General features: G+C 42.8%; 1 protein-coding gene across 1 annotated transcript in view; it reads left to right on the top strand.

The window, feature by feature from the left end:
• Positions 1–7,500: 7,500 nt before the first annotated feature.
• SNX10 (sorting nexin 10) overlaps positions 7,501–25,143 on the top strand; it is a 100,026-nt gene continuing 82,383 nt past the window's right edge. The window contains exon 1 of the mRNA XM_007526911.3: positions 7,501–7,740. The gene's annotated coding sequence lies outside the window, so the exon portion shown is untranslated. The remainder of the gene's footprint in view (positions 7,741–25,143) is intronic.

Below are 25,143 nucleotides of genomic sequence, written 5' to 3'. Positions count from 1 at the left end.
ATGCTCTCAGTCTGCCTCTCTCTTTCCTTAGTAGGGTGAGTCTCTGGGGAAGCGGAGCTCCAGGACACATTGGTGGGGTCTTCAGTTCAGGGAAGGCTGGCCGGCATCCTGATGGCATCTGGAACCTGGTGGCTGAAAAGAGAGTTAACATACAAAGCCAAACAAATTGTTGAGCAAGCAATCTGCGTTTTGAACCCAAGGTCTTTTGCATGGTATGGTAAAGTTTCAACCAGAGGAAGTACTTTAATCTCAATTTTCTTTTAAAGACTATTTTAAAAAATATTTATTTTCCCTTTTGTTGCCCTTGTTGCATTGTTGTAGTTATTATTGTTGGTGTTATTGATGTCATCGTTGTTGGACAGGACAGAGAGAAGTGGAGAGAGGAGGGGAGACAGAGAAGGGGAGGGAAAGACAGACAACTGCAGACCAGCTTCACTGCCTGTGAAGTGAGTCCTCTGCAGGTGGGGAGCTGGGGGCTTGAACCCAGATCCTTCCGCAGATCCTACCGTTTTGCGCCACGTGCGCTTAATCCACTGCTACCGCCTGACTTCCTTTAATCTCAATTTTTAAAACATATTTATTTATTCCCTTTTGTTACCCTTGTTTTATTGTTGTAGTTATTATTATTGTTGTTGTTGATGATGTCGTCGTTGTTGGATAGGACAGAGAGAAATGGAGACAGGAGGGGAAGACAGAGAGGGGGAGAGAAAGATAGACACCTGCAGACCTGCTTCACCGCCTGTGAAGCGACTCCCACTGAAGCGACTCCCCTGTAGGTGGGGAGCCGGGGGCTGGAACCGGGATCCTTAACCAGTCCTTGTGCTTTGCGCCACCTGCGGTCAACCTGCTGCGCTACCGCCCTATTCCCTAATCTCAATTTTATTTATTTATTTATTTATTTTATTATTTTTTAAAAGAAACTTTATTTAATTTCCACCCCCCTTTTTTTGTCCTTTTTGTTTATCATCATTGTTGTTGTTGTTATTGTTATCGTTGGATAGGACAGTGAGAAATCGAGAGAGGAGGGGAAGACAGAAAGGGCGAGAGAAAGACAGACCTGCAGACCTGCTTCACCGCCTGTAAAGCAAACCCCTGCAGCTGGGGAGCCGGGGACTGGAACCAGGATCCTGATGCCAGTCTGTACATTTTCCACCATGTGCGCTTAACCCGCTGTGCCACCGTCCAGCACCCTCAATGACAATTTTAAACTTGGCTACTAAGCCCTACTCATGACCTTCACGACTATATTTTTCCATAGCAACTCTCTCTAACACCTCCACCTTAGACTTTCTGTTTTGCCATAGCTATTAGGAAAGAACTATTTTTTTTACTGTGTTTGTGTGTCTGATAAATCAGGGGCTAACTGCAGATAGAAAGCAGAGAGTGGGGAGTCGGACTGTAGTGCACTGGGTTAAGCGCAGGTGGCGCAAAGCGCAAGGACTGGAGGAAGGATCCCAGTTCAAGCCCCTGGCTCTTCACCTGCGGGGGAGTCGCTTCACAGGCTGTGAAGCAGGTCTGCAGGTGTCTATCTTTCTCTCCCACGCTCTGTCTTCTCCTCCTCTCTCCATTTCTCTCTGTGCTATCCAACAACGACAACAATAATAACTACCACAATAAAACAACAAGGGCAACAAAAGGGAATAAATAAATAAATAAAATAAATATTAAAAAGAAAAAAGAAAGCAGAGAGTAGGGGGCTTCACGGTGGTTCGCCTGGTAGGAAGCACATATTACTGTGCTTGAAGATCCTGGGTCAAGTTCCACATAGTAGCACCTGCAGCTGAGAAACTTCCCAATGGTAAAGGAGTGCTGCAGTATCTCTCTTTCTCTCTCCCTCTCCTTTCTACCTTTTTCTGTTTCCCACTCTCTATAAAAAAAAAAGGTGGGTGGTGATGGTTACTGGTAGGCATAAAGTAGTATAGCAAACAAACAAACAACAAATAGTGGGAGCAACAAAAACAAAAAGCAGACAAGAAATATCCTGGAATGGAGCAGAGACAGCTTGTCAAGTAGTGTGCACACCTTGTCATGCACACATCCTAGGTCTGTTACTACATGGGAGATGCTGAAGGATTTTCATAAATGAATGCATTTGAAGAAAGGATCCTGTTCCTAAAAACATGTCTGAAAACCCTAAACTTTGCTCTACAGTGATATTAAGCAGTGATTATAGAGTTCTGAATGTCAGGAATTTATACTGGGGACTGAGAAATAAAAGGAGTTCCACCAAGACCTCATACAAGTGTGACACTTTGACGTGAATGGATACATTGTTTAAGCTGGGAAGGCAGCTTGGCCAGCTTGGCCTGTGGTTCAAAGTTCAGAAATAGGAAAGGCTGAGAGTTTCCAGTTTTATGCTGAGTAGAGTGACATAACAGTTTGTACATATTTAAGAGTCTCCCAGGAAAAATCATACACATCTATGAGGAGAAATAATATGGGTGCTCAGTTGAAGAACACACAATGAACATTTTATTTATTTATTTAGGATAGAGACAGAGAGAAGCTGAGAGGGAAGGAGGAAAATAGAGAAGAAAAAGAAACTGCTTCAACACTCATGAAGCTTGCCTTCTTGCAGGTGGGAACCAGGGGCTTTAACTTAGATCCTGGTGCAGTGTATACCATGTGACTTTACCAGGTGATAACCTAGCCTCCCTGAATATTGAAACAAAATTTTTAAATATTTAATTTATGTCTTAATGAGAGGGATAGCAGGGAAAGGAGGAGGAGGAGGGGCAGGAAGCAGAAGAGGAGGAAGAGGAAGAGGAGAAGGGAAAAAGACCCACACATCAGTCTGGTACATATGCTGCCAGGGATCAAACAATGGATCTCATGCTTGAGAGTCCAACGTTAGTCCAGTGGTAGCGCAGTGGGTTAAGCGCACGTGGCACAAAGCGCAAGGACGGGGCATAAGGATCCGGGTTTGAGGGAGTCGGGCTGTAGCACAACGGGTTAAGCGTAGGTGGCGCTAAGCTCAAGGAACGGCGTCAGGATCCCAGTTCGAGCCCCCGGCTCCCCACCTGCAGGCAGGTCCCTTCACAGGCGGTGAAGCAGGTCTGCAGGTGTCTGTCTTTCTCTCCCCCTCTCTGTCTTCCCCATCTCTCTCCATTTCTCTCTGTCCTATCCAGCAACAACGACATCAATAATAACTACAACAATAAAACAAGGGCAACAAAAGGTAATAAATAAAATAAAATAAAATATAAAAAAAATTAAAAAAAAAAAGGATCCGGGTTTGAGCCCCAGCTCCCCACCTGCAGGGGAGTCGCTTCACAAGCGGTGAAGCAAGTCTGCAGGTGTCTATCTTTCTCTAGCTCTCTCTGTCTTCCCCTCCTCTCGACATTTCTCTCTGTCCTATCCAACAACAATGACATCAATAATAACTACAACAATAAAACAAGGGCAACAAAAGGGAATAAATTTAAAAAAAAGAAAAAACTTAAAAAAAAAAAAAGAGAGAGTCCACGCTTTATCCATTGCACCACCTCCGAAACCACAAACAATTTTTCTTTAAATTGTTACCAGGGTTATTGTTGGAGCTCAGTGCTGGCACTATGAATCCACTGCCCCAGGTTACCTCCCCCCTTTTTTCTTTCTATTTTATTTGATAGGACAGAGAGAAATTGAGAGGGTAAAGGGAGATAGAGAAGGAGAGATAAATATATAAACACCTGCAGACCTGCTCTACTGCTCCTGAAGCTTCCCACTGTGGGTGAGGAGTGGGGACTTGAAACTGGTCCTCATGCATAGTGTATATAGTCAACCAGTGAGCATTTTTGAAAAAAAAAATTATTTTCCCTTTTGTTGCCCTTTTTAAAAAATTTTTTGTTGTAGTTATTATTGTTGTTATTGATATTGTCATTGTTGGATAGGACAGAGAGAAATGGAGAGAGGAGGGGAAGACAGAGAGAGGGAAAGATAGACACCTGCAGACCTGTTTCACTGCCTGTGAAACCCCCCCCCCCCCGCAGGTGGGGAGCCGGGGGTTCAAACCTGGATCCTTATGCCAGCCTATGCACTTTCTGCCATGTTCACTCAACCCACTGCACTACCGCTCAACTCCCCCAGTTAGCATTTTTTTTTTTTAAAGGCTTGGTTAAGAGCCTGTGAGTGTTATACCTCACTAAGTGCATATGTTACCATACACAATGACCTGGGTTCATGCCCTTTTTTCTCCACTTTAGTGGTGGGAAGCTGTGAGAATGGTGATGTTGGATTGCCTGTGTCTTCTTTTTCCCCTTCCTCCTTATCTTTTCCTTCCTTATCAACTTCTCTGTCTCTATCCAATAAATAAACAAAATACTAAAAAAAAAAGTTAAAGGTTTGTTTATTGTTTGGAAAGGAAGCGGGAAAGAGAGAACCAGAGCATCACTGTGTCACATGTGAAGCTAGGGATCAAACTCATGACTTTATGCTTTCAAGTCCAATGCTTTATCCCCTGTGCCACCGGAACACTGAACACTTGAATGTCACAGAGGCATGCAATCTCAGTGTGGCAATGAGGACACAGAGCAAGAAGGGTTCTATTGCCTAATCTCCACTGACCAGGTCTGTCCAGTCACAGGTCTGGGGTTCTTATCAGTACAAAGGTATTTGTAAGGCTCTGTCTTAGTCCTACCAGAGCCAAAAGAATGTCTCCCAGAGAGAGGGTGTCACATCATCAAACTATAAGCCTCAAAAATATGTTTTGCTTTTTTGATCCTAGAAAATCCATCTTATTATCATTTTTCATTTCCAGAGCACTGTTCAGCTCTGGTTTATAGTGGTGTGGGGGACTGAACTTGGGACTTTTGAGCTTCAAGCATGAGAGTCTTTTTGCATAACCTTTATGCTGTCTAGCCTCATCCCCATCTTATTTTTTTTAAAGATATATTTCAAGGACTGGGTGGTGGTGCACAGGTTTGAGCACAGACATTACCGTGCACAAGTGGCGAGGCTCGTGGCCCTAACCTAACCTGTGGGGGAGGGGAAGTCTCAAGCAGTGCTGCAGGCTCTTTTCCCCCACTCTGCCACATCTCTCTGCCTTCTCAAACTCTCTCTGTTCTATCAAAAAAGGGGAAAATATCGCTGCCAGAAGTGTTGCATTCATTATGGAGGCACTGAGCCCAGTGATTATCCTGGTGGAAAAAAAAATTTGTTTATTACAAATTAGAAAGTTTCACTTGATGCAGAGAGAGAGAGAGGAGAGAAAGAAAGAGGGAGAGAGAGAGAAATCTGAGTACCACTTTAGTACAGGTAGTGCTGGGGATCAAACTGGAAACACAGGAATAAAAGTTTAGTGCTCTACATCCATCTTATTTTTTGATGAGAAGGAAAGGAGGTAGAAAGCTATACAAAATTTTTGATTGATTGTAAAGGGAAGGGAACAGTCAAAGACAGTGCCAAAGTTAGAAGTTTGAGAATAGTCTACTGATAAATATAAGATAGGGCTGGGGAAACAGAATCATGATTATGCAATAGACTTTCATAACTGAAGCTCTGAGATTCCAGGTTCAGTCTCCAGCAGCTCCATAAGCCAGAGCTGAACAGTGCTCTCTGCTCTCTCTCTTTCTCTCTCTTTTGTTAAAAATAAATAAATAGGGAGTCAGGCGGTAGCACAGCAGGTTAAGCGCACGTGGCGCTAAGCACACGGACTGGCCTAAGGATCCTGGTTCTAGCCCTCGGCTCCCTACCTGCAGGGGAATCCCTTCACAGGCAGTGAAGCAGGTCTGCAGGTGTCTTTCTTTCTGTCCTCCTCTCTGTCTTCCCCTCCTCTCTCCATTTCTCTCTGTCCTATCCAACAGCGATAACATCAACAACAACAATAACAACTACAACAATAAAAAAGCACCAAAGGGAATAAATAAGTAAATATTAAAAAATTAAAATAAATTAATAAAATTAAAAAAAGAAAGATGAGCAGTCAGTAGACTGACAAGTCCTAATTTCTTTATTTTATAAATCGGTAAGCAGGTACAAATATTTTCCTAGTATGTTTTGGGAAGGAGTGCAAAAGTGTGTTTTGAAAAAAATTGCATTAAGTTTATTAAAAGAAAATAGGTAGCTGACCCTGACTATGGTTACTCTTGCTTAGCCCCAGGCCATCAGATCTAAGACATACTACCTAATTTACAGTTTTGGCTTCTTGCAGGAATGGAATCTTAAACATGTTAATCTAGAAAAGTCAAGATCCAACAAGGGCAACAAAAGGGAAAAATAAATATAAAAAAATTAAAAAAAAGAAAAGTAGAGATAACACTAATAACAAAAACAATAATAATTACAACAATAAAACAAGGGCAACAAAGTTGCTATAGTCCTTACATATATATATCACAAGTATTATATATTATATTATATACTTATATATAATATAAGTTATATATATATATATATATAAAACATAAGTATTATATATTTACCAGAGGACTGCTCAGCTCTGGTTTATGGTGGTGTCCAGGATTGAACCTGGGTCCTAGGAGTCTCAGGCATGAAAATCTTCTGCATAATCATCATGCCCATCCTTAATTATCATCTAGCTAAACACTCATCAGTGCTATGACCAATAATACCACTTGCTGCACCTGGATTAACATTTTTGGGGACGTTTAAACTCAGTTGACTTTAAAGGGTGATTCTATTAATGGGGTTGCTTTGGGCTTGGGGAATCAGGTTCTGAAAGGTGCATTTTTTTTTAAAGATTTATTAACATGAGAGAAAGAAGTGGGGAGGAGGAGGAAGAGGAGAAGGGGAGGGGGAGGAGAGGAGGAGGAGGAGAAGGGAAAGATGGAATCAGGATCTCAAGCTGAGTGTGGCACTTTTATCCACTGTCAGGTCACTAAAGTGAACTCTAAACAGTAGGGATTGTCCTGCTTATATCTGTCATAATTATTCTCCAGACCTATTGTATTCTCATAAATTTTCAATGTAACTGCTAACCACCATGCAAATAATCTCTCTAAGCTGAAGAAACATTAGGGAAGAATGACCACTTTAAAGAATGTGGAGCAGCCTTTGTGCTGGTGGAATACTCTTCGGCCTCTCTGGCCCAGATAAGAGAGCATTGCTCAGCTCTGGTTTATGGGTGCTTTGTGAATTTAACCTTGATGCCTCAGGCATGAAAGTCTTTTCTATAACCGTTTTGCTGTTTCCCCAGCTCCAGACCTCATTCCCCCGCCCTCAAATTTTTATTATGAAACATTCAAACTACTGCAACGTTGAATTTTACAATCAACACCTATTATGTATGCCACTCCGCATTCGTCAACCTTCTCCATAGCTGGGGATTCACGGGGTGGTGTTTAACAAACAGAAGATTTTCAGGTTTGATTCCAAATGGTGCCCTTTGCACATCCGTTATCTTCAGCGTGGAGGCACGTGGGATTCATTATCTTTACTGGATCCTACAGTCGCGGGAGGCGGATTTAGACTCTGGAATGCGGCAGCGCCCCCCAGCGATTCACCGCGCGTTCCGCGCCGCGGGGCCAAGTTCGCACACATCTGCCAGGGGCCGGAGGGCGGGGCGCGGGGCCGCACCCCGGCCGGGCTGTGCGCTGACGGCGGGGGCGGCGCTCTGCGGGCTCTGGGTCCTGAGCGCGGGCGGGGAGCCGCTGCGTGCGCCGAGTGCGCGGGGCTGCGCTTGTGTGCGTTCGCGTGCGCTTCTGGGCGCTCGCTGCCGCCGCCGCGCCTTTGAGTCAGCAAACTCCACTGCCAGCCTGGCCACCGCTCTGCTCAGCCCAGCCCTGACCCGAGGAGCCCCCTGTAAGTGACTAGGGGACCCAATGGGGAAGCCTCCTTGTCGCCGGCTTTGTGGGGACCTCGGTTGGGGGTAGTGGTGGGGGCGAGCTGGCTGCTCTTTCTTGGGGCGCGGGGCCCATCACGCGCTCAGGTGCAGCTCCCTGCGGGCCGGGATTGGAGCCTTCTTTCCAGTCCAGATGTGCAGGGATCGGCTTGTTTGCCAGAAGGCGGCATGAGACCTTGATTCTGGGATTCATGGCTAAAAACATAGCCCCAGAGAGAGGGTGGCATACCCGGCCCGGTTTAGGTGTTTTTAAAAAAATTTTTTTTTACCCTTTGGGATTGTAGGATTGGGGGGGGGGGGGGAAGCCCGAGAGGAAATCACCTTTGACTGATAATCCAGATTTGATGCCCCGGGAAAGCAACAGCCTGTTTTTTTCTCAGCTTTGATGCATCATACTCAGTACGGTTACACGAGGGGGAATATTCCGGGCACAGGGACGTAGAACTGCTTGTCGTGCTTGAAAGGAAGCACTTTTATTTCTGCAAGGTCCGTTTGCATTGTAAGAATAATGGATTTAGAAATTTAGAGCAGAAAGGTTCTCACATAATTTTGCTCAGACCTTTTTATGGACGAGAAGCTACAGTTTGGGGATGAGAATCATTCAGCTAACTACCTTGGGAGCAGAAACAGGTCTGCTGGGCTTCTGACTCCAGCCGCAGAGTTCTCCGGTCTGGGTTTGGGGCTATGAGAGTTGGGAGGGGAGTCCTGCAAAACTGAAACTCCTCCCCTGCGGGGTTGGCTACTCAGACCTGAGCTGCAGAGATAAGGCAGTGAGAACCGGTTCCTCCACCCCGTTGATCCAGCTCAGCTGGGGCTCTACAGTTTGAGAATGGGTCTCTGGCTGCTTTTGTCATAGCTTCCAGAAATGTCTCCCCACACCCTCAACCCCTGCCAGGAAATGGCAGGTCTAAATTTGACTAGTGGAGCTGTTTTGAATGAAACTACTAAAAAATGAAATACACTTAGAGTAAATGTATGAAGATGCGAACACTGATTATCATTGACTCCTTTTAAAAAATTAATTAATTAATTAATTTTCCCTTTTGTTGCCCTTGTTGTTTTATTGTTGTAGTTATTATTGTTGTTCTTATTGATGTCGTTGTTGTTGGATAGGACAGAGAAAAATGGAAAGAGGAGGGGAAGACAGAGAGAGGGAGAGAAAGACATCTGCAGATCTACTTCACCGCCTGTGAAGCAACCTGCCTCTGTAAGTGGGGAGCTGGGGGCTCGAACCGGTATCCTTACACCGGTCCTTGTGCACTGCGCCACATGCGCTTTATCCGCTGCGCTACAGCCCGACTCCCAACATTGGCTTCTATTGAACTAGCTCTTTCCTTCTTACAGTCCATTTCATCCATTTCATTTTTTCTTCTAAAGCCAGTTCACCGGTGAGAAAGTGGTGTTGAAAGAGCTGGGATGGGAGTCGGGCGGTAGCGCAGTGGGTTAAGTTCACATGGCGCGAACCGCAAGGACCGGCTTAAGGATCCTGGTTCGAGCCCCCGGCTCCCCACCTGCAGGGGCATCGCTTCACAGTCAGTGAAGCAGGTCTGCAGATGTCTGTCTTTCTCTCCCCCTCTCTGTCTTCCCCATCTCCATTTCTCTCTGTCCTATCCAACAACAATGACATCAATAACAACAACAATAATAACTACAACAACAATAAAAAAACAAGGGCAACAAAAGGGAAGATAAATGAATATAAGAAAATAAAAATAAAAAACAAAAAAAAACCCTTAATGTTTACATTATATTACATGTGGCTTACCCCCTCCCCCCTTTTGCTAGGGAAGTGAAATAGCCACCTGTAAATGTCTGGCAACTGGTTGAGACCAGGGTGCAACTTTAGCAATTTTTCATTTCTGTCCTTTTTTAATTTTAATTTTAATATTTATTTATTTTTGCTTCCAGGGTTATTGCTGGGGCTCGGTGCCAGCACTATGAATCCGCTGCTCCTAAGTGGCCATTTTCCCCATTTTATTGGATAAGATAGAGAGAAATTGAGAGAGAAGGGGGAGATAGGGAGAGAGAGGGACCAGGTGATGGCACATCTGGTTGATAGTACTATCAGTGTTACAGTGTGCAAGGACCCAGATTCAAGGCCCTGGTCCCCACCTGCAGGAGGAAAGGTTGACAAATGGTGAAGCAGTGTTGCAGATGTCTCTCTGTCTCTTTCCATCTCTGTTTCCCGCTTCCTCTCGGTTTCTGGCTGTCTCTATCAAATATATAAGGATAATAAAAATTAAAAAAAAAAGAGAGAGGGAGAGAGAAAGACACCCAGAAGCATGCCTCACCACTTGTGAAGCATTCCTGCTGCGGGGGGTATTATGTATGGGGGGGCTTGAACTTGGGTCCTTGTGCATAATATTATGTATATTTAACTGGGTGTGCTACCGCCCAGTCCCAAATTTTCATTTCTACGAGTGATAAAGAAGTGTTTTTGGCCAAAGTCACCTTACTGGATTAATACTTCACATTTTGGACTGTTATCACCAACTTCTTGCCTTCTGTTAGCAATTTATAAGGTACGAATCAACCTTTATCTTAACATCATTCTGCTCAAATAAGAGATTGTATGGGGGTGGTGGCTATATCTTCTGGTCTCATACTCATTTGAGTGGAAATGTTGGCATGGACATTTGCTAGCTAGGTACTGTTGACAGAGCACTTAAGTTTGGCTTAAGTTGATTCAGGAAATTCAAGGGCAGTAGTATTCCTTGCACCCCAAAATTGCTAATAGCCAAACTTTCATTGACATTGAATACTTACGTGCTAGGTATTGTGAAACAACTTTTCACTTTAATTTATTTTCTTTTCCAGAGCACTGTTCAGCCCTGGCTTTTGGTGGTGCTGGGGATTGAACCTGGGACCTTCGGTGCTTCAGGCATTAACATCTCTTTCTCTTTTTCTCTTTATTTATTGGATAGAGACAGCCAGAAATTGAGAGGGCAAGGGAAGATAGGGAGAGCGACAGAGAGACACCTGCAGCCCTGCTTCACCACTTGCAAAGCTTTCCTCGTGCAGGTGGGGACCAGCGGCTCGAACCCAGGTCCTTGCACATTGTAATGTGTGTACTCAACCTGGTGCACCACCACCCATCCCCTTAACATCTTTTTATATAGCCATTATTCTATTTCCCCAGATCTGAAATTTTTTTTGCTAATTTTGCAATCTCACTAATCTTGAAATCTCATTAATTTTGCAATAAATTTATGAAGCAGATTTGGTTTATATCTGGGGAAACTAAGTCATTGAAGTATTTATGAGTTCTTTGAACTTTTCAGCTCAATTTTAATGACCTCACAAATACTAGATTTCTATAATACAAGTTACCATGTGCAGCTTAGTGCGTGCCAGGCTTTTTTGCAAATATTCTAGGTATACCAATAGTCTTTGGTTAGATAGTCCTGTTTTTTATTCCCTGCCCTCCATTATTTTTTTCCTTCCAGATTAAGAAAATTGAGGTAGAAAACCCAAGTCAGATAACTAGTATTGATGGAGATAAGATTTGAAATAGGTACCTGGGCTCTGTCTGGAATGGGTACTCTTAGCTACCCCGTTATTATATGTAAAAAGCTTAACCAGTTTTCAGTCAAAGTCAACTGTTGTTGGTGCTTTCATTTTTTCTTTTTTCCTTAAATAACGACTCTTTTTAAAAAAAAAAATTATTTATTTATTTATTCCCTTTTGTTGCCCTTGTTTTATTGTTGTAGTTATTGTTATTGATGTCTTTGTTGTTGGATAGGACAGAGAGAAATGGAGAGAGGAGGGGAAGACAGAGGGGGGAGGGAATGATAGACACCTGCAGACTCGCTTCACCGCCAGTGGAGCGACTCCCCTGCAGGTGGGGAGCCGGGGGGCTGGAACTGAGATCCTTATGCTGGTCTTTGTGCTTTGTGCCACCTGCGCTTAACCTGCTGTGCTACCACCTGACTCCCATAACTAATCTTTCTTCCCAATCTCTTCATAGTTCTAGAAAAGATCCACTTTTACTTAAGGCCACATAATTCCTATAATTTTTTTTTTAACTTAATTTTTTTGGTCGTTTTTTAAAAATTATTTATTTATTTATTCTCTTTTGTTACCCTCGTTGTTTTATTGTTGTAGTTATTATTGTTGTTATTGATGTCGTTGTTGGATAGGACAGAGAGAAATGGAGAGAGGAGGGGAAGACAGAGAGGGGGAGAGAAAGATAGACACCTGCAGACCTGCTTCACCGCCTGTGAAGCGACTTCCCTGCAGGTGGGGAGCGGGGGATTGAACCAGAATCCTTATACCAGTCCTTGCACTTTGCGCCACCTGTGCTTAACCAGCTGCACTACCACCCAACTCCCAGTCGTTTTTTTTTTGGTCACAGTATTCACTTTTTCAGATAGAAAATGAGAGGCAGAGGGGGCTAGGCAGTGGTGCACCAAGTTAAGGACACATAGTACCATGTAGAAGGACCCAGGTTTGAGACTTTGCTTCCCACCTGCATCGGGGACATTTCACGAGTAGTGAAGCAGGTCTGCAGGTGTCTTTCTCTCTCTCTCCTCTTCCTCTCTATCTTTCCCTCCCTTCCTATCTTCCTCTCTATCTTCCCCCTCTCCTCTCTCAATTTATTTCTGTCCTATCGAATAAAACAGAAAAGAAAAAGAAAGAAATAATTGGCCACTAAGAGCAGTGGTTCGTAGTGTTGGCACTGAGCCCCAGCGATAACCCTGGAGACAAAAAAAAGAAAGAAAGAAAGAAAGGAAAAGAAAGAGACAGGCAGAGAAAGAGGGAATCACAATACTGAAGCTTCTTCCAGTGCGGTTGGGCTGGGCTTGAACCTGGGTGGTACACATGGCAAAGTAGCGTACTAACCAAGTGAACTGTATTGCTGCCCCTTCTATATATATTTCTGTGGTCCCCATGTTCCCTTTCTTCTCCTCCCTCCCTTTTTGGTGGTAGGGCATTGAGTATGTTTGATCTCGCTGACTTTCACCCTTTTTATTTTATATACACTCAGAGATACAGAGAGAGGGAGATACCGCAGCACCAGAGCTTCCTCTAGTTCTATTCTATCTATTCCCATATTGTGCTGGGTCTCAAACAATTTTGAAAGATATAAGCTAGGATGTTACAATTTGTTTGGGGGAGATGAGGAAAGATTTAGAACATATATGGGTTGAGGTACAATGAGGCCATTTCTGGTCTCTTAGTAGAATTGTTGTATTTAAAAGTTATTGCTAAAAGATTTATAAAATCAAGAACAGTTACACAAAGTCCAAGATGTCTGTGAAGTTGGGAAGTAATGTTACCTCCTGCCCAAAGATTAGTTTGTCAATGATTAAATAAGATGGTTGAGATGTTTACTAGTTTAGACCATCCCTTTTAACTCACTTAATTTTTACAGACTGGGAGAGATAGACTTCTATTAGTGGGCAGTACCATTTGAAATGAATTCTTTAGCTTGACTTCAAAATATGCCAAAGTGTGTCATCTGGTAGAGCATATCCTTCACCATGTTCAAAGACATGGGCTAAAGACCCTTGCCACTGTGTGGAGCTAGGAAAATAAGCTAAGGGAAATAATCTTCACAGGTGGTAGAGCAGAGCTGTTGCCTGTCTTTCTTGCTCTCTGTCTTTTCGAAAAAGATAAGACTCCACCAGAAACAGTCTAATTGTGCAGTTTAGAGGTTCCAGAGAAGCACTGACGGCAAGAATAAAATAAAGTTAAAAGTATATATATATATATATATATATATATATATATATATATATATATTCTAAGACCGTGAATAGTAAGTCCAGAAGATGTTCTGTTGTAAAGATAGACATTGAATTAATGATACTATGGAATATGATAATGTTCTAAGACCGTGAATAGTAAGTCCAGAAGATGTTCTGTTGTAAAGATAGACATTGAATTAATGATACTATGGAATATGATAATGTTGTTGAAATAATAGGCTCTTCTTTTAGGAAAAAAAATGAGAACTCTGTTTCATATTGTTCACAAAAATAAACTCACTTAAAGAATACATTTTGGAACAAAATTATTAATATTAAAATAAATATTTAAGATAACTTAAAATTACTTTGACTTATGAAGCATCTTACCAAACCTGAGGAAACTTAGAAATCACAGAGCAGATGTTGATCTAACTTAGTAAGCATTCTACTTTTGTAGGTAAATAGATGCCAGAAATAACAATAAGAGGCAGATGATGAAGTAAAGCAAATGATTGCAATGTGCAGAGTAGACATGAATTTGGAAATCAGTAGAGCAAACTAGTAGTATGGTGACATGTTTTAGGAAGGAGATGGACATTAAAACTACCACAGTGCTCTAGCTTTTTTTTTTTTTTATCACTTTAGAAATTATTAAATTTTTTGAAAATTTATTATGATAGAGATAGAGAAATAAGGTTGGAGAGGGAGAGAGGGAGAGGGAAAAAAGAGATATCTACAGCCTGCGCCATTGTTCATGAAGCTGCTGCCTGCAGATGGGGACCAGGGGCTTGAGCCTGGGTCCTTATGCATGGCATCCTGTGCGCTTTAGGGCTGTGCCACCACTCGGCCCCTCTTTGTTATTTTTAAAATTTGCAATAAATCTTTTAAACTTATGAACAAGAGCCAATGGCTGTTTTCTACTGATGAAAGCTATCTCATGTTTTGAGGCAAGTAGAGGAGGCAGGATTTGAACACACTTGCTCCCATGTTTCCTTTTTCTTTCTTTCTTTTTTTTTTTAGTGCTTTATTTTAATATTCCTATCATTATCTTTGCTTTTAGGACTAAGACACATCTCCTGATAAAATGATGGAGGGAAAAATTAAAAGCTATAATAGATACCTTTTTCCTTTCCTTCTTTTTTTCTTCCCGCAAGTGTTATCTGTTGTTAAAATTTCGAAAGGCTCTGGCCGGGCTGGCTGGCTAGCTTCACAGCGGGTAACAGAGACGCGGAGACAACGGCTGGGCAGGGAAGCTGTATTTCTTTATTCAGGAACAACGATTCACAAACTAAGACAAACTAATCACCAAACAGAACTCGGCTGTCTCTTTGCGGCGACACAAGCACTCCCTCTTACTCTGTAACTCGGGAACTCTCCAACTCTGGAACTCTGGAACTCTGGCACTGGGGAACCCTCTGAAACTCTCGCACTCTCGAACTCAGGAACCCTCTCCCGGGGTCCCTTGGGGCGGGGCCAAGCAGGCCCGCGAAATTAACAGGACTCATCCAATTCTCTTGGCGGGGGAGGGCTAGAACAAACCAATGTAAAGCATACGACAGTTATCACTGGACTTAGTGCCAGTGTGACAACTCCATTGTTTGTAGCAGCCTCCCCCCATTTTTTGATAGACAATGAGGTTGAGAGAGTACCTTAGTAGTTGTTGTAACTCAGAGGTACCCACTTCACCTCAAACGTATTCCCCGCAGGATTTACAAGGCTGGGCTATCATAACTTTTTCACTGACTTAGAGGCAACCAGTGTGCTTTCCTATTAAATAGATGTAAAATTTAGAGCATTCTTTCTAACTCTGAGGTCAGTGGTGCAAGGCTCTTTTTAAACCACCTTTCCCATGTTCCATTTCAGGAATGCAGATTCCCTCTGTGTCTCATTATGCTTTCCCGATTCCTCTAAGACACCTGTAGCATTTGTCCAGTTTCCTGGATATCAAGAAAATGTCACATAGTTCAAGTCTCATGAAACCAGAACCTTAAATAATCTGGCCCATCTGTCTACTAAGTTGGGACCCCTGTGGGGTCTCTTAACTCATCTTGTGTGGTTGTGCTCTTACTAGCCCCTCTTCATCAGCAATTCTTTTTTTTTTTTTTCCCCAGAAAACACCCAGTTTTTGTGACTCTGTATCCCGACACTACTTTGGCATACCTATACATACCTATAGGAGCTGGCCTTGAAATCCTTGACCCTATCAAGCCAGTTTTGCCATTTTTTGGCAGGAGCTGTTACTAATAGAATAGATTGAATACTTTAGTTTCAACTCTGTTGATCACATCAGGACCTTGACAGACTATCATTTTTCCTTCAAGATGTATGTTATTCTTTTTTTTCTTTTCTTTTCTTTTTTTGTCTCCAGGGTTATTGCTGGGGCTCGGTGCCTGCACCACAAATCCACGGCTCCTGGAGGCTATTTGTTCCCTTTTGTTGCCCTTTTTGTTTATTGTTGTTATTATTGCTGTCGTTGTTGTTGGATAGGACAGAGAGAAATGGAGAAGGGAAGGGAAGACGGAGAAGGGGGGAGAAAGACAGACACCTGCAGACCTGCTTCACCGCCTGTAAAGTGACTCCCCTGCAGATGGGGAGCCGGGGGCTTGAACCAGGGTCCTTACGCCAGTCCTTGCGCTTTGTGCGCTTAATCCGCTGCGCTACCGCCCGACTCCCCAGTTCCTAGATTTCTAATTTGCTTATTCTGGGATGAGAGATAGTGATCTGTATCTTAATGCTTGGATGATGCATTTATTTATTAATAAATTTATTAATTTCTTCAACATTATTATTATTTTTATTGCCACCAGGTCAGTAATTTTTATTGTACCAGGGGTGCCTGCATGATGAATCCATTATTGCTTTCAGTGGCTTTTTTTTTTTTTTTTGGATAGGTCAGAGAGAAATTGAGAGGAGGAGAGACAGAGAGACAGCTGCAGTACTTGCTTCACCTTTCGTGAAGCATCCTCTCTGTAGGTGGGGACCAGAGGCTTGAACCCAAGGCCTTGGGCATTGTAACATGTGCACTCAGCTGGGTTTGCTACTGCCCTGCTCCTATTATTATTATTATTTTCAAGTATTTTTATTTACTTTATTTTTTAATATTTATTTATTTATTCCCTTTTGTTGCCCTTGTTTTATTGTTGTAGTTATTGTTGTTGTCATCATTGTTGGATAGGACAGAGAGAAATGGAGAGAGGAGGGGAATACAGAGAGGGGGGGAGAAGACAGACACCTGCAGACCTGCTTCACCGCTTGTGAAGTGACTCCCCTGCAGGTGGGGAGCTGGGGGCTTGAACCAGAATCGTTACACCGGTCTTTGTGCTTTGCGCCACCTGCACTTAACTCACTGCGCTGCTGCCTGACTCCCTATTTACTTTATTTTAATGAGAGTTAGAGACAGACTAATTTTTAAAAATTTATTTATTTAAATTTTTAATTAAAAAAAAATTTTTTTTACTAGAGCACTGATCAGCTCTGGCTTATGGCAGTGCAGGAGATTGAATCTGGGACTTTGGAGCCTCGGGCATGAGAGTTACATAACCATTATACTACCTACCCCTGCCTCAGACAGACTAACAAACATTAGAGCACTGCTCAACTCTGATTTATGGTGGTGCCAGGGATTGAATTTGTCACAATCTCACCACCCAGGGAAATCCAAAGCTTTGTCCAAGTTTTCTGCTAATTTTGTGGATTTGGGTAAGAAGGGAGGCTCACGAGTTCTTTCTGTTTTACTTTGATGTCAGCCCTGACATTATGGTGGAAGAATCTGCATCATCACATGCTTTGCTAGTTTCATAGATTCTACCAGGTTAGTGGGGAAGTGGCTTTGCAGGGCACCTGACTTAACTTCTGTCTCCTGGGCTCTTCTCTCTGCATCTCAGTTCTGCCTCAAACTCCTTCCTAATTTTTATTCTGCACTCTTTTTTTCCTCTATGACTGTAGGTCTTCCCCAGTTCCTCTTTCAGATTTACAAACCCAAGTAATTCACAGTGCAGAGCATGATAAAAAGTTTTGTATGTAGGAAACCCACACTTCTAGCTACTTATAAATACAAACATGCACAAGAGAAGTTCCATTACACATTAACTGTCTTCTCCTTCCTTACTGTCGTAGTAGCTTGTCTTACTATAGACTGACAAATAGAAGTACTGGGGAGCCACTAACCAATTATTCTTTAAAATTTTTTTTCCTGTTTATTTTATTTGATAAGACAGAGAGAAATTGAGATATGAAGGGGGAGATAGAGAGGGAGAGGGAAAGGGAGAGAGAGAGGAAGAGAGACCTGAAGCTTTTTTTTACTACTTGTGAAGCTTCCTCCCTGAAGGTGGAGACCAGGGGCTTGAACCCAGGTCCTTTCACATGATAATGTGTGTGCTCAACCAGGTGTGCCAGCACCTGGCCTGTGTGGCTGATCATTCTTGTAGCGCCCCAGGTCACTGCTGTAATCAAGGGCAGCAGTACCTCAGGAGACTGAAACTTGTCTATTGATGATCAAACCCCAAGAGTAGTCCCTTGTGCCAAAAATCAAGTGAAAATTTCTGTGTCAGGAAATCAATAATTTACAGGAAGGTGTAGACCGGATGCTGACTTTTTCTAGTTGACTCACTTGATGGTTGGGAAATCTTAAAAAAAAAAAAAAAAGACCTCTATTTTGAAGCCTTTCCAAATCAAGTTTATAGACAGACATGTGACAAACGCCCTTGGATTACAGTTAGCACTTTTGGCAAATAGAGCTTAAGAAATATTAGCTTTGGCATTTTACCCACTTTTAAACGGGATTCTCTTTCTGTCTTATCTTTGTCTTCTTGGATCAAGGCCAGGTATTGGACAGCCATGAGTAAATTATCCCCTATAGGCGTGCATTTCACATGTGTGGTCTGGGTTTCAGATCATTTAACTTTAAAATAGTCTGTTCCTGTAGGTATTATCAACACAACCTGCATGTGAAAAGGAAAAAAAAAAAAAGGAAGAAAGTTAAAGGAGTAGTAATCTGTGAGATTTTATCTCCAGGGTTTTAGAAAAATCTAGGTGAAAAGTGAACAGTGACAAAAGCCATCGTAGGGGGCGCCAGGCATGTGCCTTCTTGTAGGCTTATTTGTTCAAATCCATCCAGCAGGTCCATCAAGTAGGCAAGTGGACAGTTATCCCTAAATGAAGCTCAGGGAGATTAGAAAGCTTCCTTTTTTTTTTTTTTTTTTTTTTTTTTGTCATCACTGGAGATTCACTACTGTGAACTAACTTCTCCAGTGTGGTCAGGATTAGGGTTGAGTCTGGGAACTTGGGTCTCCTGTGTGGCAAGCAGACCATGTGAGCTAGTTATCTCGCCTGCCTGTAGACAGTTTCCTTTCCACAACTTACACCTGGGGATTTTGGTGTTGTGCTTCTCTCATTCACCTTTTCCTTCAAATTACTCAAAAGTAAAATCTCCCTTAGTGCTTGCCCCTTGGATTGCTTGTCAGTTCCTGGAATTACTTTCTTTTTAAGTAACTGAGTTTGCCCCTCCCCAACAGATCTTTGCAATAGAGGTGATGGCCTTCGTGGCAAAAAGTGTTATTTCCAATGTGTTGCAATCTTTTTCCTTTTTGAAAGAGAACTTGCCACCCCTTAGTTTAAAAGAGGAACATTTAATGCTGACTTTGTCTTTAAGCTACATGCCTCTACTCTTTTCATATCTCAGTCCCAAGCTATTCTCCAAATTCCTGAAGACTTTTACTTGATATCCTTTGTTATCATAACCTGTGCTGTCCTGAACTCTTCCTCACCAATAAAAACAGGCCTGTCTTCCAACTTCCTCATTCTGCTGTTGACTTCAGCCTTCTTCCAGTCACCCAGTCTGTGACTCATCCTCAACTTCCTTTTCCCTATCATGCTCTGTGACCAAGTTCATCCCTTTCTCCTCCCCCCCCCCCACACACACACACAGAAGAGGAGGAGGAGAGAAAGGTTTTGGTGTTAAATAGCAAGGTTATTCACAGAAAAACTGAGCAAAGCTATATAAAGGTTCTGTATAGTCCCTCCACAACCCCCGATATCAATATCAGCACCCATGGTGGCACATTTGTTATAATCAGTGAGTCTATGGTGACACACCTTTGTCACTCCAAGTTCATACTTTCCTTTGAGGGTCACTTTGTTGGCATTGTGCACTGTATAGTCTTTGACAAAGGTGTGAAGTTCCACTGCTCAGAGAACTCTCAGTGTTATGTTCTTTCCTTTCAAAAATATTATTTATTTATTTATTATTTATTGGGTAGAGACATCAGAGGGAAGGGGAGATGGGGGTGGGGGCAGGAGAGAGAGAGTCTAGCAGCACTGCTTCACTGCTCATGAAACATCCCCCCTGCAGGTAGGGATTGGGGGCTTGAACCTAGGTCCTTGCACATTGTAACATGTGCACTCAACATGTGCACTCAGCCAGTGCCCAACACCTCTGTTATATATTATATATATATTTAAAAAAATTTAAATTATCGGGAGTCAGGCGGTGGCGAAGCGGGCTAAGCGCAGGTGGCACAAAGCGCAAGGACTGGCTTAAGGATCCCGGTTTGAGCCCCGGCTCCCCACTTGCAGGGGAGTCACTTCACAAGCGGTGAAGCAGTTCTGCAGGTGTCTATCTTTCTCTCCTCCTCTCTGTCTTCCCCTCCTCTCAACATTTCTCTCTGTCCTAACAACGATGGCATCAATAACAATAAAAATAATAACTACAACAATAAAACAAGGGCAACAAAAAAGAAAATAAATATAATCTTTAAAAAAATTTAAATTATCTTTATTGGATAGAGGCAACCAGAAATTGAGAGGGAAGGTGGTGATAGAGAGGGAGACAGACACCTGCATCACTGATTCACCACTCGAAAAGTTTTCCCCCTGCAGGTGGGGGCCAGGGGCTCGAACCCATGTCCTTGGGCATTATAATACATGCACTCAACCAGGTGCGCCATTGCCCGGCCCCTATATTATATTTTTATTATCTTTTTTTGCCTCCAGGGTCATTGCTGGGGCTCGGTGCCTGCACTACAAATCCATTGCTCCTATCGGCCATCTTATTTCCATTGCTGTTGTTGCTGTTACTGTTGTTATTGTTGCTGCTGTTGTTGTTGGAGAGGATAGAGAGAAACTGAGAGAGGAGGGGAAGACAGAGAGGAGAAGAGAAAGACACCTACAGACCTGCTTCACTGCCTGTGAAATGGCCTCACTGCAGGTGGAGAGCTTGGGGCTGGAAATGGGACCCTTGCCACGGGTACTTGTGCTCTACGCTATGTGCGCCTAATCCGTTGTGCCACTGTCTGGCCCCGTTACTTATTTTTAAAGCTTGCCTTTAATATTTATTTTTATTTGATAGGACAAGGGGAGAACAGAGGGAGAGAAAAGGGGAGACATCTATAGCTTTACTTAACCACTCATGAAGCTTCTCTCCGGCATCATGGTAATGCGTGTGCTAAGCCAGGTGTGCTACTGCCCAGTCCCCCATCAACTGTGCTTTTTCCATCCTCCCTGCCCATCTGGATTCCATGATCTCTTTTGTTGGCCATTTGCATTCCAGCGTTCCCAGTGAAGTTCATGGCCTGCAGATTTTCTCCCCAGCAATCTGCCCACAACCTCACCCCCATGATGAGTTAGGCTTCCACTTATGTCAGCCCTGCTTCCAACAGGACAGAGGTCCATATTCCTCTGCTCATCATTTAGGGACCATTCATTCATTCATTCATTCATTCATTCATTCATTCCCACAAAGGTTATCACATGCCTGCATGATGAGTCCACTATTCCTGGCAGACATTTTTTAAAAATTTTCTTTCTATTTTATTGGATAGAGAAAAGAAACAGAGAGGAGGGGAAGAGAGAGAGGGAGAGTAAGAGAGACACCTGCAGACCTGCTTCACTGCTCATGAAGCCTCCCTCCTGCAGGTGGGGAGCAGGGGCTGGGACCTGGGTCCTTGTACATGGTAGTATGTATGCTTAACCAGGTGTGCCATTGCCCAGCCCCCCAGGGACTTTCCTAGGATGCTCATTGTGATCCTTCCAAACGCACAATTTCCTCCAGTGCAGCGTGTCCATTCTTGGCTGGTTGAACTCCTCCTTTTCCTGAAAGTCTTACTGGTTCTCTCCTCAGTCCCTTGTTAGTAAATCAATCAATCAGTCAATCTCTCTCTCTCTCTCTCTCTCACACACACACACACACACACAAACACACTTTAAAAAAATATTCCTTGGGAGTTGGGTGGTAGCACAGCGGGTTAAGCGCAGGTGGCGCTAAGCACAAGGACCAGTGTAAGGATCCTGGTTCGAGCCCCTGGCTCCCCACCTGCAGGGGAATCGCTTCACAAGCAGTGAAACAGGTCTGCAGGTGTCTATCTTTCTCTCCCCTTCTTTGTCTTCCCCTCCTCTCTCCATTTCTCTCTGTCCTATCCAACAACAATGAGATCAACAACAACTACAACAATAAAACAACAAGGGCAACAAAAGGGAATAAATAAATAAATAAATATTAAAAAAAAAATTAAAAAAAAATTCCTTATGGCCCAAACCTAGAATTATCAAACTATTACTTATTGATGTTACATATCAGCTATTACTTATTGACTGGAATTGTTACTGTTTTCAGTTTTAAAGAGTCCTGTGTATGTACTGACCCTACAAAAGCACTGCTTTTTATTAATTTTTTTTTTACTTGACAAGATAGTGAAAAATTGAGACAGGTGGGAAAACAGAGGGAGAGAGAAAGACAGACATCTGCAGATCTGCTTCACCAGTGGTGAAGTATACCCCCTGCAGGTGGGGAGTGGGGGCTTGAACCTAGGTCCTTGTGCATGGTACTTACTATTTGCACTTAACCAGTTTCACTTAACCTGGCCCCAACACTGCTTCTTCACTGAAGATGAAAAAGATACTTCCAGGTGTTTGACTGTTGGCATTTTCAGGTTCATATACAGACTGAACTACCACTGCCATATATCCCTAAAGCATTTGAGACTTTTTTTGTTTTATTTTTTAAAATTTATTTACTTATATATATGTATATATATATTTTAAAATATTTATTCCCTTTTGTTGCCCTATTGTTGTAGTTATTATTGTTGTTATTGGTGTCGTTCTTATTGGATAGGACAGAGAAATGGAGAGAGGAGGGGAAGACAGAGAGGGGGAGAGAAAGAGAGACACCTACAGACCTGCTTCACCACTTGTGAAGTAATTCCCCTGCAGGTGGAGAGCCGGGGGCTCGAACTGGGATCCCTACTCAGGTCCTTGGGCTTTGTACCACGTGTGCTTAACCTGCTGCGCTACTGCTTGACTCCCTACTTATTGTATTTTAATGAGAGAGAGACAAAAGATCAGAGCACTGCTGAACACTGGCTTATGATGATGCTGTGGGTTGAACTAGAGACTTCGGAGTCTCACGCATGAAAGTCTTTTGCTTAACCATTATGCTATCACCCTAGCCCACATTTGAGACATTGTAACACAGTGGAGGAATGACTACCGTTCTTCAACTTGCTGTCTAAGAATATTTTATGTAGGTTTGTATGAATGAGGATTGAGTTGTCTACCTGGGCTCAGGGTCCTGCCTCCTTCACTTACTAACTACATGAACTTGGATACCGTTTTCTCATTTGTAAAATAATTCCCGACTGTGAAATTCTCTTGAGAAATGGGAGGGAGAATTCATGTTACAAGCGCTGCACAATATTAGGCACGTGGTAAACAGCTGTTTTTAGTATGATTGCCATTTCTGATGACTAGTGACATAATCTTAAATTCATCTCCACTTCCGTCCACCACAGTCCAGTGGAGTTAGGTCCAGAGGAAAGACAGAAAACACGTTCGCAATGCCGGTGGCTGAAAGCTTTCTTTTCTCACAAAGCTGATGATTAACTGTAAGCTGGAGGAGGTGAGCAGGCAAGAGTGCAGCACAGATTTTTCTTAGGCTCATCCTCCCTCCTCACGTGGCTGGTCTGCTGAGAAACTTGGGCAACACAGCAGAGAAAATTAGCTGGGTCTAATTCAATCAAATTTAATTGACCCAATATTTATTGGCTACTTACTGTATGCCAGACATTGTGCTAAGTGCTAGGGTTATAAAGTTTGAGTGCTTTGGGCAAGGTCCCTGCCTCATAGGACTTTGGCGAGCATGAACAATAAAGAAAATGGATTAATAAAATAGTACAGACTGTGGTAAATTCTGAGAAGAAAATAAACAGAGCAGTATTACTAAAGTTGGTATTAGTGGGTGGTTATTGGCAGCACCACTGAGAAGTGTAATTTAAAAAATTTTATTTTTGGGAGTCAGGCGGTAATGCAGGTGGTGCAAAGTGCAAGGACCGGCATAAGGACCCCAGTTCGAGCCCCTGGCTCCCCACCTGCAGAGGAGTTGCTTCACAGGTGGTAAAGCAGGTCTGCAGGTGTCTATCTTTCTCTCCCCCTCTCTGTCTTCCCCTCCTCTCTCCATTTCTCTCTGTCCTATCCAACAACAAGGACATCAATAACAATAATAACTACAATAATTCTTCTTCTTCTTCTTCTAGCATTTGCCCTTCTTCCGTAGCCAGTCAACAGCGTCAGGTTGAGCCTGATGTAAAGTTTCAAGACTACAACAATAAAACAAGGGCAACAAAAGGGAATAAATAAATATTAAAAAAAAAGAAAAACAAAAGAAATAATTAAATCAATTTTTATTTTCATTTAGTTAATATTAGATAGAGTTTAATAATACTGAAAAAGAGAAAAACCAGGACACCACTCTAGTACATGTGACATTAGGTCTTGAATCAGGAGTCTTAGGCATGAGAGTCTTTTTTTTTTCCTCCAGGATTATTGCTGGGGCTCAGTGCTTGCACTATGAATCCCATTTCTCCTGGAAACCATTTTCCCCATTTTGTTGCCCTTGTTGTTGTGCTTGTTGTAGTTGTTATTGTTGTCATAGTTGTTGTTGTTGGATAGGACAGAGAGAAATCGAGAGAGGAGGTGAAGAGAGAGAGGAGGAGAGAAAGATAGACACCTGCAGATCTGCTTCACTGCTTGCAAAGTGACTCCCCTCCCTGCAGGTGGGGAGCTGGGGTCTTGAACCGGGATCCTTCCGCTGGTCCTTGTGCTTTGTGCCATGTGTGATTAACCCACTGTGCTACCGCCCAGCTCCCTGGCATGAGAGTCCTTCACTTTGTTGTTGAGCTATCTTCTTAGAAGGTGGCATTTTAAATCAAGACCTTCAGATTCCACCTTGGTGGCTTGGGTGGGTTGGTGGGGATGGGAGGGTGTCAGAAGGAATAAAAAGCACAAGAGAAGACCTGAGGTCGTTGTTTTCAGAACTGACCTGGTTAGCTGACTGGACATCATGAGCATGCTGAATAGTGGAGACGTGGGATTGGTTAGAGAACTGAAAGGATTGCTCAGAGGGGTTGTGCAGATCCTGTCCTCCGAAATAACTGATTGGTTTTCTTTTCTTTCTTTCTTTCTTTCTTTTTTTTTTTTTTTTTAAAGGGAAAGGTTTCATCTCTCATCCAAAGTTAGAATGAAACTCTTTGGCAAGATTTGGTAGATTATTTTTTAAAAAAGATTTTATTTTTATTTATGAGAAAGATAGGAGGAGAGAGAAAGAACCAGACATCACTCTGGCACATGTGCTGCTGGGGATCGAACTCGGGACCTCATGCTTGAGAGTCCAAAGCTTTA

The sequence above is a fragment of the Erinaceus europaeus genome, chromosome 8 (assembly GCF_950295315.1).
Source record: "Erinaceus europaeus chromosome 8, mEriEur2.1, whole genome shotgun sequence".
Lineage (NCBI taxonomy): Eukaryota > Metazoa > Chordata > Mammalia > Eulipotyphla > Erinaceidae > Erinaceus > Erinaceus europaeus.
This window is presented reverse-complemented; position numbering and strand designations above follow the sequence as displayed.